We start from the raw sequence: 18,001 nt of genomic DNA on the forward strand, positions 1-18,001 counted from the left end.
CCTGTGGCAGCTGTGGTCATCTTCGGGTAATGGGTATCCTGTCCCCCTCTAGCCACCTGCCTTAACAAGCCCCGTGGTCACAAGTCAGGGTAACAAACTCCTTCATGTGCCCCTGGCGATGGGACAGAGTGGGGAGTGGAGGCAGAGTGTGTGTGGGGAAGATGCAGGACTGCTCTGGCTGTGAGACATTGTGTTCGTGTCTCTGTTCATTTCACAAGGCCACGGTGATTGCATCGCCATGTGGCTCAGGGCGCAAGGCAGAGGGTGGGGGCGGCTGATGAAGGAGGGAGTGCTCCAAGGGAGTGTTCCATCAAAGTGATGGCATAGCCAAAGGCACAGACATGATACCCCTCAGATGGCACTACCAATGAGTTGAAAGCTACGGGAGATGGAGGCTTGGGAGAATGGGTGGGAGAGGGGCTAGCACAGGGCAAGGGGAGAGGAGGGAGAGAAAGGGGGAGGAAGAGCTGCTGGAATGGGGAACTCCTTCACATGATGTGTGCTGCTTTAAAGGTTGTGGCTTTCTTCTTTCGCACGGCCAACATCAGCTTCATGTAGAAAGGGAATTTGTTAGATACAGTGGAGACCCTCCTGTTAGATTGGCTAGGCAGAGAGGAGTCCCAGACAACCCCTTCTCCAGAGGGCCGGGAGCGGGGGTGATGAGGAGGTAAGGATGCGGAAGGCAGTGAACGTGGGAGAATGGGGCGCCTAAAACGCACTGTCCCATTTACTGCCGATCACAAACGGATGGGGTACGCGATAGGACTGCCATTTTATGGATGACAAAACTGAGGCCTAGAGCGGTTTGAAGATTAAATCAGGAACTAGAGTGAGAGTCTTACCTTAACATGACTTAAACCCTTGTGTTCATTTCACTATATCATACTTTCTTTCAGACAAGATCCACTCAAGGCAGCCTGGACTGAAGCTGGGGGATTTGGGAGGGTGTTTTCTGTGGAGGCTCTCGCTGGCCTGTAGCCTAGTGGATCTTCCAAGGGAGCTCCAGGAGGAGGTCCACTGAGCCCAGCCAGGCCAAGGCCATACTCTGGACTCACAGGATAGGAGAATTTGGGGGCACGTGCAGGCTGGAAAGGTGCTCTCATCACCAAACAGACCCAGATTTGGTCGGCGGGCATGCCACGGGATTAGACGTAGGTCCGTCAAGGACAACAGACCCTTCTCTCATTTAACTCCGAGGGAGGAGGCAAAGAAGGAGGAGACTCAGATTTACTGCAGAGAAGTCCAGAGCTTTGTCCAGGGCGTGGGTAAGCTGATTTCTGTTTTTCAGAACTTTCCCTTACGTGCTTTCAAAAAGAATTTGCAGAGGCATATTATTTTCTCGGGAAACTAAGACATTCTCTTCTAACTTGGGGTGCATGGATGGCTCAGTGGGTTAAAGCCTCTGCCTTCAGCTCAGGTCATGATCCCAGGGTCCTGGGATGGAGACCCGCATTGGGGCTCTCTGCTCAGCGGGGAGTCTGCTTCCCCCTCTCTCTGTGCCTGCCTCTCTGCCTACTTGTGATTTCTCTCTGTCAAATAAATAAATAAATAAATAAAATCTTTAAAATAAATAAATAAATAAAAGTTCTTCTAGCTTGACTATTGCCCACGAATCGACCTTCTTATCAAATGTTGATGGATTGTCGCGCAAATGACGACGCACAACTTGCTCTGCCATTATGGAGTCTCCACTCGACGTGCGGTGCTATGTTAGGTATGTTACACATGGTATCTTCTTAAATATGCCTAACAACCCTGCAAGACAGGTATCTTCATTCCCCGTTTTTTTTTTTTTTTTTTAAAGATTTTATTTATTTATTTGACAGAGAGAAATCACAAGTAGGCAGAGAGGCAGGCAGAGAGAGAGAGGAGGAAGCAGGCTCCCCGCTGAGCAGAGAGCCTGATGCGGGACTCGATCCCAGGACCCTGAGATCATGACCCGAGCCGAAGGCAGTGGCTCAACCCACTGAGCCACCCAGGCGCCCCTCATTCCCCGTTTTTAGAGGAGGAGTTCTGAAATCCAGAGAGATGAACTGACCTGCGCAGAGTCCACCATGTCTAAACAGCAAAACCCAGGCTTAAACCCAGGTCTGTCTGACATGCTTTTACCAGTCTGTGGCGTGAGGCTGTGAAATATGCAAACCTGAGAACGAAAAACTAGCATTCACCTTGACTTATCTATGCAGAGCCAGGAGCCTTCCCAGGGCGTCCCCAAGAAGGGCCGTGAGTCGGTCTGACCACCTCTCCTGATGGAAGACTCATTGCCCCATGAGGCAGAAGTGTCACTGTCTGAGCACTCATTTAACCACCCAAGGAGTATTTCGTAAACGCCCACTATGAGTCAGCCTCTATTCTGGAAGCCAGGGAGCCAAGGAAGGGCCCCACTCTCATGGATCTTGATTTCTCACTGGGGGAGCAAGTATGAGACATTTCAAAGGTAAACAAACAAGCGTTTCAGGCGGTGACAAATTGCACTGGAAGTGACGGAACAGAGCCGCAGAGGGAGCCTGGGCACGGGACCACTTTAGACTGAAGGGTTAGGGAAGGCCTTGTTGCAGAGGTGACCAGTCAGCTGAGAAGCCTCCATCCTCCCAATGTCTAGGGGTAGAGCATCGGAAGCAGAAGAAACAGGACACCGCAAGGCTGTGAGGTGAGCCTGAGCTGGCCTGGATGGAAGTCAAGCTGGAGGAGGATGGGAGGAGCCGAGCTTGGAGAGGAAGGCCCTGGCCTCGCATCTAGGCTCCACCCCCAGCCCCGCCTTGGTGAAGACTTGGGCTTATATCCTAAGTGTTGGGAAGCCATTGGGTGGGTCGGAATGGGAAAGGGACAGATCTGCTTTGTAATTTAGGAAGATGCCCTGTGAAGACTGGATTGCAAAGAGGCACTTCTAGTCGTTGGGAGATTATTCTTTCTTCTACTGACCAAATGTGGCTTCTCTACTAATGACTCCTATACTAAACTAAAACAAAAATCCAAACAAGGCTCTTGAAATTTTTATCAGCCATCATACTTCCTTCCAGCTCTCTACTTCCTCTGGTATTTCAGTTGGTGCTTGGATTCCAGACTCACCACCATCTTGATCATTCCTCATTCACCAGTCTCCTGTTTGTCCACATCATTTTAAAAGTGTGGTACCCGGTGGGGGGGGCGGGCACCTGGGTGGCTCAGTGGGTTAAGCCTCTGCCTCCAGCTCAGGTCATGATCTCAGGGTCCTGGGATCAAACCCTGCATCAGGCTCTCTGCTCAGCAGGGAGCCTTCTCTCCCCCCACCCCACCTGCCTCTCTGCCTACTTGTGATGTCTATCTGTCAAATAAATAAATAAAATCTTAAAAAAGAAATGTGGTACCCAGGATTAAACACACATTTGACCAGGTCAGGATTCAGAGGGATCGTTAGTTGGACATCTGCTGATGAAGAGTAGTAGGCCAGATCTTTAAGGGACAGCTGTTCTTCACGTGGGACTTCTGGAGTCCTGCAGAGAGATCCACACATCCTGTACCTGACACTGTATGTATATGCACACTCATGTGTGTGATGGATGCATTTCTGGGAAGAGAGACCATAGCTTTCATTCATGCCTCAAGTTTTGATCACCCTCAAACACAGAGAACCGCTTCTTTAGAAAGTTAAATCAAGGGATTGTTACACAAAGGAAAAGCTACAATTAGCCTCTCTCTAGTCCCACACTCACTCCCCCCCCCCCCCCCGCCTGTTTCAAATGCCTTTACAGGTCTCTTGGTCTCTTCTTCCTCCCTCACACCTCACTTTAAATTCCTTCTCTAGCTTCTTATAAATCATCCAAACCCAGAGAAGACAAGCTCTGCTTTTTCCCTAGAGAAGAGACTAGCGACGAAGTCAGTGTCCAAGGAACAGATTGAGAAGATACAGAGTAATGGACGTAGGGCTGAGGTTTTGTTTTTGTTTTTGTTTTTCCTGGACTCCTCGATTTTTGGAATTGACTTGTGTGCCTGGCTTGGAGATTTCTTAAGAACAGAGCACAGAGTCTGGTAAAGGGCTTGAATGTGAGCTCATGCAAAGGGCAAAGTCATCTTGGAAGAATTATTATTCATTTCTCATTGCTGTTAATTTTGGCACCTTCATCAGGGTTTAAATTCTAGTATCATATCATATCAAAGGGGGAAAAAGTATTTGATGTACATGTTAATTACTGCCAAGATGTAGCTACTTAAATCAAGAGTTTAATCTTCATTTGACTATTCAGGATAGCTCCGAGGGGGGGAGGGGGAGACCCCTTTTGATTTAGGTTATTTAAATAGGGGATGGGAACGTCAAGTAAAATGGCTTCCTAGTTTGTAAACCAACATTTGGAATTAGCACTCAGCTGAAGGAAAAAGAGTCAGGAAAATCACGTTCTTCTAGGAATTTCTGAGCCAGTTCTACGAAGTGGGAGAAGGTATGAATAATAGAATTTCCTGTGCTCAAAGACTTGAATCTTCAGAATGATAGCCTAATGGCAAGTGAAATCTTAAAAGCACGTGAGAGGCTTAAAAAGTAGATCTACGTAGAAAATAATATACTATTATTTAAAAGCATAAATTGCCAAAATGATACTACTCTTGGATACGCTCTTTGTTAGAACCATGTTGGATGAATCCCTAACGTGCATTTTTTTTACACCCTGAAACTATAAAACCCATCAAAATACCAAGTTATTTGCCAAGTGATTAAATCATAGTCATTTGTTATAGTTTTACCAGAACATTGTTTTCTTGCGTTTCCAAGGCTTTATCGCTTCAGATAGAACACTTTGCTCCTAATAATCCCTATTGATTTTACTATATTACCTTATATTTTTAGATTTGTCTTACTGCCTTGCACTAAATTCTAACCTTAATGTGTTATATAAAATGAGATACATCATCCTGTTTTTCAAACCTTATGAAGATAATTATCTTGTCCAGCATGGGTGAAAAATGCTCACATTTTTCACTGACAAACTTGGGGGGGCTGGAGGGGAGGGAAGTAGTTTGTAGTGCCTGGGACTGTCAGTTGTGTTATTTCTGGAATGGGCAGCTCTGAGGTATTGTCTGTATGCTGACTGGGTACTGGCTGGGTGCTGGCAGGTATGGGGACTGGAGGTTGTATCTGGTTGCAGATTAGAGATGATATCCGGGATTGCATTTACGTCACTGTTTTGCTCTAGTTGCTAATCTCTTTGGGGTTTATAGCTCGTACTGCATCTTCAAGGTACTTTGCAGACAGTAATTTTTCATAGGCTAAACCCTCCAGCGGAGAACCTGGTGTTCTTAAAGAAAGTTACCACCTGTGGATACAGTTTTAACTACTCTTCTTCTGAAAGGGGCCTTCTCAATGCTGTTAAAAATGGCAACAATGGTGACAAATTGTAGCACATGCTGAAATTTGAGTACCCATTCTGTGGACCAAAGATTTGCTGCAGGTGGGAGCAGAGGAGCTGGTTCTGGCCCCAGAGTGATGAAGCTACTGATCTCCCTGGAGAGAAGACGGCTACAGATCATCCTCTGCAGGACAGCAATGAGAGGCCCCCACGATCACAGCGAAGTGTCACACACTCCCTTCAGGAACCAATGCAATGAAGTCGGCAACTTCATGACACTAGAGGGGAGGCTACCTTCCTGACTCCCAGGACCTCAGATTCTGAAAGCGGGAAGTAATCGCAACAGCCACACTTTTTATAGTGCTGACTATAAGCTAGACACTGTTCTAAATAATTTATCTATATTTATTCTTTTAATATTTACCACAGATCTCATAAGGCAGATGATATTTGGGTCTCGTCTCATTTTACAAGGAGGAAACAGAGGCACCGAGAGTGCAAGGATTTGATATAAGTTCGTACAACTAAGGGGGTAGTGGGTCCAGATTTCAGACCCAGGCAACTGGATGTCCGGTATCCAGGCTCTTAATGAATTGCATTGATATCATGTATGTAGTTTACAAAGTATTACCCACTAATGACAACCTTTGGTTCTGTTTTAGAGGTAAGGTAACAGAAACAGGCAGTCTTCTGTTTACAGCGACACGCCAAAACCAGCTGGCAGGACAGTTTTCTTCCTCTCTCCCTCTCCCCCTCTCCTCAACATACCCACAAGGGAGAAAGACATACCAACATGTCTTTTTTTTTTTTTTTTTTTTTTTTTTTAAAGATTTTATTTATTTATTTGACAGACAGAGATCTCAAGTAGGCAGAGAGGCAGGCAGAGAGAAAGAGAGAGGAGGAAGCAGGCTCCCCACTGAGCAGAGAGCCCGATGTGGGGCATGATCCCAGGACCCTGAGATCATGACCTGAGCTGAAGGCAGAGGCTTAACATGTCTTTTAAAGGGAAGCCAAGGGCCTCTGCACATGCGCGGTCTGCCTCACCAGAAATCACATCCCTCCTTAATGGTGTCTGAGCCAAGCCCCCTGGGGAGTGGCACAGGAGCAGGAAATGGTCTGGATTGTGAACAAATGGATCAAGGGCAGGGGCGGGGGCAGGGGCTCTTAGTTCTCCTGCATCTCCATGGGCATCCCCTCCAACTGTGCTTTTCTCAGGTTGTTGCTCCTTCACTGGAATTCCAAGGTCTTTGAAGTAAGGGGCTATGTTGGTATTTTTTGATGTTGACTGCTTGATGTGCTGATAAGAATTTGCAGCCAGTGGAATAATCAGAAAAGCATCTGTGTGAATCTTGAACGATGAAGAAGGAAGAGAAATTAGTCAAGAGTGACAAGGAAGGTAAAAGGGGCCTTGGAAGATGGGCCAACAAGGAAAGAGAGGGTACCTGGGATCAGAACTGAGTGGCATGCAAGGCATCCCCACTTGCTTTCTTAAAATAACAGAACAGCTAAAGGAGGTAAGGGGTAGCTCACTGACTAAAAGTCAGGCTGGATGACAAAGACATAGGGTGAAATTCTAGGTCCTCAAGAAAAAGAACAAACCAATCAGTAGTGTCCTTTTCCGTGTATTTGGGTGTGGGTTGAACCCCTACCTGCTCCCCCACCCCTGCCCCGTTCAGAAGGGCTGGTAGGTAGATATTTCAGTCCATTCAGAAATTAGTAGTGAGAAGCTGTCTGAATCTGGTAAATAATGCTTGTACTGGTCAGAATCAGAGGCAGAAGCTCACAGGAGAAGAACAGAGGAACTAGGATTTTGTTTTTTTGTTTTTTGTTTTTTTTGTATTTTTTAAAATCTACAGTGACTGCTTTTTCATCTGTGGCCTGGTTAGAGGAAGGACCATCCTCGCTAGTGATGGATGTTGATTTAAAGCTTTGAGATCCCTGGAGGACAGGTCAGGCTCCTAACAAGGAAAATGGCATTTTGGGTCAAATCAATAGGAGTGAAGGACAAGGACCCGTAAAGGGAAAAAGCCAGAATGAAAGATAGGAGGGTCAGTGAATGGTGATAGGTTTGTACAGCTGGGATCATCTGTTATTCTCACTAAACAAATTATTCTTTTCTTCTCCTCTGATTTCCTCTAGGAGAAAAACAAAACCCCAGGTCTGTCTTAGACCATGAAGCATGAATCACTTACACCAGAAAGACGAGGAAAGCACCATCAGGTGCTCAAAAGGCAATTGTAATTGGAAAGCCCAAGCATTTGTGGTTCATTTCTAGCAGGTAAACAAATGCATGTTTATACTGGTGTAAAAACCCGGGTCTCCCCTTCCCAGTCCGGGTGCCTTCACAGTGGGCTTGGAACACTCTCTCCTGTTATTCACCTGACAGATTATACTCCACAGAGGCCGGCTGCCTGGCCACGTCGTGTAATTCAGCATTAAGTGTCCTATTGATTCACTGAAATGCTGCCATGGATGTTAATGGAGACAAATATTGTGGCTGTGATTTTTCAAAGGGCTGAGTAATTCCCAAGCATCAATAACATCTGTCATGATGTAATGTGGGGTGACCTCAAGATGCTTGACTTGAGGCCAACTGTGAGGGCAGGGCTGCTGGAAGGGGCCCTCGGATGCTGACCCTGGGCTTGGGGAGGTAGCCTGCCCTCTTTTAAGACCTCCCAAGTTGAGGATGGGCATGGGTGGTTCAGTGGTAGAATTCTCGCCTGCCAAGTTAAGGATGGTGGGCACTGGGGTAGGGCAGGGTGGTGGCGGTCAAAGCAGAGGTCAAGGTCGACAGCGTTTCCTAGTGACTCAGCCCAAAGGTCGCTGATGATTAGGAAGCAGGGGCAACCTACACTCTTATCATGAAAGCTGGCCAGGCCCTGGGAAGTCAGACCCTACCCTGTTGCAGACAATTGGGTAAATTCTCCCCTCCCTCCTTCGACCAGAAACACTACTTGTCCCTGATCATAATGAAGTGGAATTCCTCTGCTCCTGTAGGAGTGGTTCCTCTATTAACACCTCCTACCCTGTGCCCAGCTCCATCTGAGCATACAACTACTTCCATGCACGATTTGAGTGATCGCATTCAGAGAGGTTAATTTTCTTGCTCAAGTGAGACAGTCATGGACTGGGCTAGAGTCCAGGTCTATTCCCAGTCACCTTTAGATAGGATCTCTGAAAACTGTTTGAATATGAACATGAGTATGACCTGAAGTAAGTGACATTTCTTTCCAAAACAGCTCTGTAAGAACCTCAGGGTTGGTGATCGTTAAGAAATCAATTATAAACAAAACCCATTTCAGTCAAATTCTGCCAGCTGCTCGATCGTTCCTAACATTCCAATTCAGTCTCCATCCTGCCACTCACATTATCTGGCTAAAGACAATTCTGATCTTGTCACTTCTGCCATCAAGACCTCCATCAGCCCCTCTCTGCTGACGGGGTAAACTCCTTGGCATGATCCTCACAACATCACCCGTCTTCAGTTTGACATCCTCCTCCTCCTGTTCCCAGCCACCCTGGACATTGCCAACCATTCTATACCCCTCTTAACCACTGCATATTTTATACATGAAATTCTGTCTTCAGTGGCTTGCCCCCATCTGCAACCTGGGAAACTCTCATCCTTAAAAAGAGCCAGTTACATCCTGCCCCTGGGAACCGCCCTGCCTCAGATGCCTGGGTGGCTCCATCAGTTAAACATCTGCCTTTGGCTCAGGTCATGATCCTGGAGTCCTGGGATTGAGCCCTGCATGGGGTTCCCTGTTCAGTGGGGAGCCTGCTTCTCCTTTTCCCTCTGCCCCTCCCCTCTGCTCATGCTCTCTCTCTTTAATAAATAAAATCTTAAAAAAAAAAAAAAAAAAAGAACCACGCTGTGTTTTCTGTGTAGTGAGGAGCAGCTCCTCCTCTGAGAACCCACAAAACACAGCTAATCCTTTATTCTATCTTCATTATAACAGCTTTCTTGCTGGGCTGTATTTATGTTTTCTTATCTACTTCTACTACAGTGTGAATTTCTGTGATGAGGGTTGCGCCTTTCTCATTGCAGTATTCCACTTCTTGGCACATAGTAGGTGTATTCTGTGTCCTTATTCAATGACTAGGGGAGCATATATTGGAATAGAAAGCTTTTGGGGCAGGAACTATCAGTAGGTTTAGGGTGCACATGTTGGCCCTTTCTGTAGTTTTGTAGTCCTTTCTGTAGTCCTAGGTCCAAGACAGGCCCTCGTGGGATTGAGACTGAGAAGCAGAAAAGCAATGCCTCAACTCCATATCATATGGGAGGGCCTGGGAGCTGTGCCCTCTCACTACCAAGTTCTTTGAAAACAATGGGTCCAGGCTTAACGTGCAACCATCAACCCCTAGGGGAACAGAGGCAGACGTTCTAACGGAGGAAATAGCACACCCTACTTTGATAGACACCAGACTGATGAGCAAATATCCAGACATTGCATGGTGTGGGCGTTGACCAATCAAAGAGAAGGCCTTTTGGCAAGCATAGCTCTTTAGGTGCTGGACAGTGGGGGGCGTCTTCCAGGAAGGTCTGGGAATAGTAGAAGGATGTTGGGTGAGAGGGTGTAGAATAGTCACTCTTTACCAATCAGTATAAAAATATTTTGTATTGTAAAAAGTGGCCATATAGGTGCATGCTAGCCTGTTGATAAGAACAACTAAGGAATAGCTAAATATTGAACCCACCCTCAAAGGAAGGGATATGTGTGTACGTATGCATGTGTGCATATGTGCATACGTCTAGAGGGAGGGGTGAGGCAAAGCTTTTATAAGAAGGGAGCATTTAAACTGAACTTTTAACTGATATGTTATTTCAATAGAAGGGGGTAGAGAGAAAGGAATTTCAGGCCTAGGGAACTGAATGAGTTCCCGGAAGTGTGACCGTGTCTGTTTGGGAAAGGTGATCGCATGATGCCTGGAATTGCTGGGGCCTATGTGGAAGGAGAAGCAGATGGAGGCCAGGTTGGGGAGGAACTTGAAAGCCACGTAGCAGCTCTGTTATCTCACCTCTGTTCCTCCAGGGAACCCTCTAGTTAAACCTTATTGCTGGGCAGGCTTCAAGGTGGTCCTTGCTGGGACAAACAGTGGTACGTACAGTCTTCACCCAGTCTGGGGCTGTCACCTGGTGAGGAGGACGAGCTTCTCCTTAATTAGAAAGGTCATGGCAGCCTCCCTGGCTCCATGGTGGCTGACGTTGCCCATCCGGCTGCCATGTGGCCCATGCGTCCGACCACGGTACATCATCTCCTAATTAACACGTCTTGTCAGGTCCAGTGGTTGGCTTCAGTAAACATGCTTCTAGCAGCTGTCACTGGGACCCTGCGTGGGGCCTGCTGCCTCATTAGCTCGAGAGAAGGGAGATAGCATGGACAGCAGGGCTGAGGGAGAGGGATGTTCTTTGTGGGGGGGTGTTGGCAGGCTTAGAGGGATGTCAGATGCTCAGAGAGAACTCACAGGGCCCAGTGGAGGTTACAGCTCAGAGTACCCTGGTCTTCTCCTTCCCTTGCTGTATGATAGCATAGGAGGGTGGCAGTGTCGTCACTTGGCTAGGCTGGGAATTGGGAGGCCTGGATCCTTGGACTGTCTCTCCCATCACCTAGCAGGGCTAGGTGTCCCCCTATTTCTATATGTTGCAGCCCTATCCCTCAATGTAGTATCATATTAGAGGTACAGGTTTGCAGGGAAGACCTTTCGTTAAGATCATGAAGTGGAGCTCTCTATGTTGGGATTAAAGCCTTTCTCAGAAGAGGAGGAAATAAGATCTCTCTCTACACACATGAAGGAAAGGTCTCATAAAGACATAACTAGGAAGAGGGAGGGTCCTCACTGAGAATCCAACCATGCTGGTACCCTAATCTCAGACTTCCAACCTCCAGGACCTGCATAATCTATGGTAAGTTGTTAAGCCAGACTGAATGAATGGATGAGTCAAAGCTCAGTCTTCTCATTCAAAAAATGGGGATGATCCAAGCCCAACCTACCTTGAAGGCTTTCTGAGGGGCTCTAATGAGAAAATAGATATTCTGAAGGATATAAAGCCTAAATACTATGAAATAATAAGTCCAAAGCATGGTTCTAATTTGGGGATATCTGGGAGCATTCTTTGCTCAGGCAAGATCAGCCCTGTGGGATTTCTCTGAACATACCTCACCCATCTTTCCAGGGCCTCCTGCCTGCATCATTCCATCACTCATGGTACCAGGTCCTTGCTCTCCCTCTTGAATCCTGCCAAATCCTCCCTCTCCTTGGAGACCCCTCCACCCTCACCTTCTCCATGACAAGGGATGTGAGAAGATCCCAGAAGGAAATGCTCTCCTGCTGCTGCTGGAGTGCTACCCTGTGCTTTGTGGTTATGTAGCCCACTTTCCAGTGACTGTGTGGACATACTTAGCCACCCCTACCCTGGATTTTGAGCACATGTTCTAGACTCTGTACCCTGAAAGCACATAGTAGGCAGCTGATCAATGGCTGTTGACCTCATTCTTGCAACTCTCATAAACAATGGTGGGTGATTTCACAATTTTTTTTCAATGATCTATTCTACTGTTGATCTTTCTATAGATCTCCTTCTGAGGTCTAATTTATGTTTCTCTTAGGGCAGTGCCTATGTTTCCTCTTGTCTGTCCCTACCAGAAAAGAGACCCCCGATTGCCATCCTTTCCTCCTATATAGGAAAGGTGATACTGAGTTTCCATTTTCCCCTAGACTTTGAATTCCCTGAGTCCAGACTGTAATCTGGTGCCAGTCCCCTGTCCCCAGCCCTGACTCCTTGCTCCCGTGCAGGGTCTATCCTGGGTAAAGTCTGAACAACAGAGGATGTTGTGAAAGTGTCTTGTTGTAGCATGGAGGGAGACTTTCTCAACCTAGCAGAGGCACCCAACCTACACAATGTGTCAATCTTTGATAATGAGCATTTACAGGGAGCTGGGAGTGACTGGCCATGAATGCAAGCTAAAGATTTTAATTACAATGCCTCTGTCCCTTTAGTTTTCTCCTTTCTTCCCCTTTGTCCCCAAACCCGCCTGGTAACATTTCTTGCTCCTGGATCAGGCCTGTGCAAAAGGAGTGCGTCTCATATTTCCTTTGACAGTGTTATTCTCTGGGGGTTTTAGAATACTTCTTTCATGTGGGCCTACAGTGTGGGCTTGGTTTGACAGAGGCGATGTGCACGTGGGTGGAGGCAGACCAGGAGCACACTGTGCTGGCTGGAGCCAAGCAGATGTCTGTGCCCCAGGAAGCACACTGGGGATCCAAGTGGCTTATGAATAGGTGGCAGCTGCCAGCCTCATGAGCTTCCTGGGATGAAGCTCTGGGGAGAGGGCCGAGGGACCAGCTGAGGGGCTTCCGGGCCAAAGGGGTGTTTCTTGGGCCTCTTGTGATACTTTGCTTTCCAAAAGGCTAAATGGAGTGGGGAACAAAACAGTTGTGAGAAAAAGGCTTTGTATCACTTTCCCTGGGGTGGAAAATACCTTTTGCTTGCTTCTCCCCATTCACGTACACTGCCCTGTGCCCTGGGAATCCCAACTGTGTGGACTGCATCAGTGTAATTCCTTGCTAGAGGCTTTGGATTGAGTCTGGCCCATGAGGAGGCCTTGGCAGGACATCGGAGGGAGGCAAGACAATGAGGCTAGATTATTGCTTCCCCTGGATCTGTCCCTGTGGGATCAGCAAAGGCCAGTCTGCCTCTTGACTGAAGTCCACGATTTCTTGTCAAGGTGGTTACCCTGTGAGATGCTCTCCTTCTTGATTCCATTAACCACTCTCTCTCCTCAACCTTATAGGCACGGGGTGGTAGAGGCTGCCTTTTCTTCTAGCCCCAGAGCCTCTGTCCTTCCTTGTGTACTCCCTGAGAACAAGCTTGGAAACAATTCCTTTCTTAAACTCTCTCCAGATTACCCAATTCACGTGTGTCATCTGCTTTCTGCCAGGATCCTGACAGAATCACTTCTCTTCCAGGCCACTCCTTTTCACTGGACACAAAGTTAGAGGTACATGTTGGCTTCGGCTTATTCCTGGGATGTCAGTTTTGATGTGGAACAGAACGCCAAGTCTTGTTGGTGATAAAGGGTCCTATTTCCAGAGAGATAGATGAGTTGAGTTTGGAAAAATGCTAGAGTTTGCTAGGGAGTGATTGTTCCTTGAACTTATCCAAAGGCCACTGTAGTGAAGAGGAGAAGCCCTGTGTGTGTGTGTGTGTAGTGAGGTCGGTGGAAATGGGGTTCATTCTTCTCCAGAATGTTTTATGCAGGCTATGGTGCTATTCTTATTTATAGATAAGGCCACCACAGTTGAGTGACTTGACAAGAATTTGAGGAGCATACTCTGGCTTACAAATATTTAGCCAAGAGCTGAAGCAGGCATTCTAGCAATTGGTAGGAATCTCTCCCTCTTTCATTCCATTTTTCTTTTGTTTGCTCCCGGTTGGCTATGAAGACTCATTTCGAGGATTTTGTGGGGAAGTGAGTAAGGGCATTGACCTTGGGGTAGGGAAGACTCCACTGAGATAAAGCCTCTTAGCCAGGCTTCCAGAATTCTTCTCATCCAGGGATTGCTTACCTCCCTACCTTGCTCTGGGCCAGTCCCTGAGGAGGGTTTCTGATCTTGGGTTAGCTATTTGCCTCATTCCAGAGCCTTGAACTTTTAAAAGCATGCCCTGCCCTCAATCAAGGGGCTCAATTTTGACTCCTGACTGAACCTTTTGCCCAGGGGTGTGGGTGGGTATTCTCAACCCCGCAGGTCCTGGACTCAAGTTACCACTACCATCCACAGTGGCCCAACAAATTGAGCCTGTCCCAGACCTGATACTGTGACCAGTTGTACTAGGGTACAACTGGGTACAACATCCCTCAACATACCTCTTTCCATTCCCACCACCCAAGCGGGCTTCCCTGATGACAGGGAGAGAGATACACTTTCTCCTTGATGTGTTCACACGAAAATATGGAGTGAACCTTTCTTTCTGCCCACCATGCTTCAGTGGGCAATATTCACTCATCTGCTTATTCACCTCTTGTTTTTGTTTTTCTTTATTTTTTTCTGCTATGGAACAACCTCTAGGTGCCTGAATTTGTGAATATCATCTCGTTGAATCCTCACCTATCTGTATCACATATGTTCTTTTCTTAATGCCATTTTACACAGTTGGAAAGGGAGTCAGGAGTGGCTTGCTGGTGAGGGTTGGAAGCAGGGTTTGAAGCATATAGTCTGACAGTGGAACTTGTCCTTTCAAACCTCAGCATGATGTTTCTACTCGTTGACAATGTGAAATTGCTCCTGTGTACAAGTAAAGATACTGGGCTGATTCTATTCCTCCTTATTCCCTAAGCCACACTGCCATTGGCTCAGCCCAAAGCAGGTATAACTGTGTGCGCACAAAGAGACACGAGAGAGATGAGGAGAGAAGCTTTGAGAGAGAAGTGGGGGTGGGCAGGGGCAGGTGGATCCACTTCGCCCTGAGATGATTTGCATCCGTAGCTGAAAGGAGCGCATGTCACGCTGTCACAGGCTTTCCTTGTATTGACATAATAACAATCCCTTACTTTTGTGTAGCACTTTGTAGTTTTCACAGCACTTTCAAACCCATTAGCTCATTTTATCCCCACAACTGTCTTGCAAAGAGGCAAGAATTATTATCCTTATTTGCAAAGGAGCAGGCTCAGTAAGGTTATATAGTTTTTCCCAAGTCTTATGGTCTTATGGTCTGGGTCTCGGTTTCTTCTTCATCATGTTCTGATTTTGAACCATCTGGAGGAAGGGTTGGCTTCCTAGACTTCCAGGAACCCCTCCTTCCTGGGTTCTAGGCCAAGAAGACTATATAAAGCAGTGCTTCTCACATCCAACTAGGTACTGGAACTACCTAGAAGGCTATCATAGATTTCTGGGTTCCATCCCAGAGCTTTTTATTCAGGAGGTCCAGGAGGCCCAAGAATCTGCATTTCTTTTCTTTCTTTCCTTCTTTTCTTTTTTTTCTTTAGAGAGGGAAAGAGAGTTGGGGAGGAGCAGAAGGAGAAGAAGAGAGAATCTCAAGCAGGCTCCACGCCCCACACAAAACCTGATGCAGGGTTTGCTCATGATCCTGACACCAAGACCTGACCAAAATCAAGAGCTGGATTCTTAACCATCTGAGCCACCCAGATGCCCCAAGAATTGAGTTCCTAACAAGTTCCCAGGTGCTACTGCTGCTGGTCTAGGGACTGCACACTTTGAGAACCACTGATACTAAGCAATGTTGTGTGGATATTTAACTGGATTTCTCTCACCTGTGTTTATATTATGGGTTAAAGAAATCTCAGACAAAGAAAGAATTGCCCCTGTGGGTCTCTCCGTGAAGTGAGAAATTTTTGTGTGTCTTGCTTCACTGACTGACTGCTGTGTGTCCCAGAGAATGGGAAGAAAACTTTAGGCTTTTTCATTCATACACACGAAAGGAAAATGTCCACACGTGAGATTATTAATTCATTGTTCAATTAAGTTACGATCTCTAAAATTATCACAATATTTGGCTGGGAGGAAGGCAGCATTGAATAGCTTGTTCCACGAAATGTGTGAATAATGTAACTTTATTACTTCTCTCGCTAGTGAGTAATTGTGACTGACACATTGGCAATAACACAGATTACCTTCTTACCCTCCCCTCTCCCTACTCCCAGCACTGAGCATTTACTTTCTTATCTGCATCCTTTCTTGATCACCCTCCCCATGCTCCCAGTCCCTTTCCCTGTTTTGCTGCTTTTCTGTTCTGCTTACAAATTGGGTTTGTGGAGGAAGTAATGTAGTGAGCAGGTCCCAGGAGACAGGGGTGAGCACCATGTCCTGGCCCCTTGGTCAAGCTGGTGGAAGATCTTGTAAGGCCTACATATGTGTACTTCTTCCTCACTTTCCATTTCTCCCAAGTCCCTTGTATGTCCACTCAGGGGCAGTGTATTACAGCTTAGCTGTTCACGACAAATGTGAGCTGACCTGGGCACACACTAGGCAGGAAGGTGACTGCTGCAGTGTTGTGGCAACCTGCATAAGGTAGGATTATCTGTGTTTTCTTATTTTGTATTCCTTCTCAATATTTCTGAGTCTAGTTTCTGTCTCTAGCTGGCCAGTTCTGGAAAACATAGTACTCATTTCTGCTTCCAGGTGCTCCGGGCCCTTAGGTATGTTGTCAGAACCTTGGACAGCTCCCAGCCTCCTCAACTGCGTAGTTGGGCATGAGGAATATACTTAGGAATCTCCATTGGTTCTTCTTTCTCTGTGCTACTGGGATCTACATGATGTGTGTGTGTGTGTATGTGTGTGTGTGTGTGTAAATTTAACTCTTTAGCTGTTAAATTTTGGTTTAGGCACTATCTTGTCTTCTTTTTAATCATCTGTCAGTACATATTTTTGTACCAGCAAATATATTTATTTAAGTAGGAGTGGGGTGCTGACAACTTATCTATAGTGTAGATATAGAAAGGACAGAAAGAATGGGCATATCCAGCTGAGATTTGTTTCTCATGGTTCAGGCATGTTCCTGCAGCAAGAACAGCAAGAACATTATTCAGACACCATTTCTAGCCTTCTTCCATCTTGTCAGGAAGTACAATCTATTCCATGTGAATGAGACCCAGCCAGAGGAGAACCCTTCTCTCTTGCTTTAGAGGTCTAGTTTAGTGATCTGGAGCTCTGAAGCTCACATTCAAAGGGAAAACAGTCTCTTTTTCTGGAATGATCCAGTGTAGAAGGTCAATTTGCATGCAGACTGTCTGTTTTGCTTATGTTGCTCTGTCAGCTGGCAGGATTGGACCTGACTTACCTTTCCTTACTGAGTGGTGAGAGCTCCCCGTTGAGCATGAACTTTGTATCAGACTCTGTGATAAGCACTTAACATGAATTACTCCATTTAGTCTTTACAATAATGGAATAAGGAAGGTCCTTTTTTCTCTCCCTGTTTTATAGCTGGGCAGGGACAGAGCCAAGAGTCTTTACTCCAAAGTCGATACTCATCATAGTTGATGGCCTCTCTGGGTGAATATCTGGGTTCACTTCTATGCCTGGGACAACTGTGGGTCTAATCAAGGTGAAGCAGATGATCGTCTCAGAGGGTGGGTCTAATGGGTAGGTAGTGCAACTCTGTGGAGTTGAGAGGAAGGACCGCTTGAATGAGAGAGGCTGGGGGACTTCATGGACAAACTGAGGCTTGACCCTTGGGCCCCAAGGTTTTAAAGTTCACCTTTCTTCTCAAAAAAGTACTAAAGGGAACCAGGAATCTCTGGTTAGCCTTGCCCTGGGTAAATCTGGTAGGAATCAAAGTTCCTGCCAATCAGATTTGGTGGGTCAAAGTTTTTCCTTGTTCAGCCCTCCTCACACCACATTTCTAGCCAGCTGGAACCATGTGCTCTCTATTCAGGAAAGAATCAGATTTCCCAAAAAGCCACCCTCAGCCATGAGCTACAGGTTTGACCCCCTCCTGGTTATGGGGACCCTTGATAGTGTTCTTTCCATTATGTGTCTTGCCTCTCTAGTTCACAAGCGGGGCTCATTTTGCCATGAGGAGCAAAGGGGAGAGGATCTATGCACTCAGCAAATAAAGCCAGCACATTTCCCTATGCAGCCCCTAGTTATAGTTGCTACACTTAGTTAAGAAGTGGGGACATTTCCAGGTTTGGGGCTACTTATTCTAAAACTATCAGAAAAATGCT

At 46.6% G+C, this 18,001-nt stretch overlaps 1 protein-coding gene across 5 annotated transcripts in view; it reads right to left on the reverse strand.

The window, feature by feature from the left end:
* The window catches only part of KIRREL3 (kirre like nephrin family adhesion molecule 3), a 548,210-nt gene that overhangs the window by 178,331 nt on the left and 351,878 nt on the right, over window positions 1-18,001 (reverse strand). The gene's annotated exons all lie outside the window — the stretch shown is intronic.

This window comes from Mustela lutreola, chromosome 1 (assembly GCF_030435805.1).
Source record: "Mustela lutreola isolate mMusLut2 chromosome 1, mMusLut2.pri, whole genome shotgun sequence".
Lineage (NCBI taxonomy): Eukaryota > Metazoa > Chordata > Mammalia > Carnivora > Mustelidae > Mustela > Mustela lutreola.